The following is a 1,594-nucleotide window of genomic DNA, read 5'->3' as shown; positions in this document are numbered from 1 at the left end:
CCTCTATATCTAATAGTATGATCATTGTATAAAAAGTTAATGAAATTCAGTGTTTTTTTAATTGGACGATTTCCTTACGCACCCATGTCGCAGACGTTCCAACGTTTAATGTCAACATTTAATGTCAACGTCTGCGACACGCTGCAACGAAATATTTATACTGCAAAGACGTGAGAGAAAATTTTGTGCAGCAAGTTGTCATCGATTAGTCGATTATGCGATTGCATTTTCCACACACAATATTCGATTTATTATATAGGGGGTCCTGCAAAATGTGTAATGACCTTTCGTAGAACGCAGAGCCGAGTTGGCCTTGTAAGGGAGGGTTTTTCAGTTTTTCATAAGCAAGACGAACTCGTCTTTTCAAGGAAATCGACGTCAGAAACTCTTTATCGAATTATGATTAAATATGTAGTAGTCGTGGATGAAGTAATTGTAATGTCGACCTGGATTATTCGGTGTAACTCGACGTCTAACGTCGCCTCGTCAAAGGGGAATTATCCATAAACAGAGAGTACAATTACAGTAATTGCATAAAGTAGAGCATTTCCATGCGGCATGATGAAGGAACCCGACGTCACCGCAGGTAAATCTCTCGCGACTGTTGCACCGCAGAATGTTTCCTTATCTATTGCCACGAGAATTACGGAATTCGAGTTTGCTCGACGAGGAAAATGGAAGTCGCGAAAATGAACGAAAGGGCATAGACGAGAGCGAAGGGCGACGTTCGAACGAGCAGAGGAACGAGATGATTAAAAAGGAATAGAAAATTGCAAAGAATTTGATTCGCTTCTCCCGTTTATGGTGTTCGTATTACGAGCGCTATAATTAAAATGAACAACGGGAAGGAGACTGTAGAGGCAGAGAAGAGACGACCGGAAGGAAGACTGGGGATGGTGAACGCGTGTAAGTATCTTGGCTGACATAAGCGGTTGCCAAATTAAACAAGGGCCCGAGGGCCGTGCCTAATTTGCGCGCTCAAGTAACTCAACCCCGACGCCGTATAAACAGGATTCAACCCTTTGTCTACAAGGGCGAGGAACGATGAGCATCGGAGGATTTTCCACGATGGAAACTCCATCGAATTTCAACTCATCGTTCCGTTCGATCGACTTTTCCTTGAAATTCTACGTATCGTGCGTTGGAATTAACCCTTTCACTACGACGGGCGTATATATACGTCCTTCGGAGTCCATCGATATATACGACAGGCGTAAATATACGCCATTTGTATTTTTATACATTGATACCTTTCCTATTTTACAGATTGATTCAATATGGACTTTATAGTCCGGGCGCTCGTAACACAAAAAATGGAACAACTTTTAACAGTCTGCCATTGTTAGGGGAAATTAAGTACATCTATTTCTATTATTAAGTACATCTATTTACAGCCACAAGCTGTAGATAGATGTACTTAAAAATCTTCGTAACGTGTTAATGCATACTTAACACTAGAAAGACTGAAACTTAGTATATACCTATAATGCCCAAAACAGTCAAAATGACTGATTTGTGAAAGAATAATGTGTAAAGAAATTTGTCTAAAATTAATTTTTAATATTTTTTATATTATTTACAGTCATATAACAAG

The sequence above is a fragment of the Ceratina calcarata genome, unplaced genomic scaffold, assembly GCF_001652005.2.
Source record: "Ceratina calcarata isolate Rehan_Ccalc_2016 unplaced genomic scaffold, ASM165200v1 scaffold548.2, whole genome shotgun sequence".
In the NCBI taxonomy this organism is placed as follows: domain Eukaryota; kingdom Metazoa; phylum Arthropoda; class Insecta; order Hymenoptera; family Apidae; genus Ceratina; species Ceratina calcarata.
Note: the sequence above shows the minus strand (reverse complement) of the source record.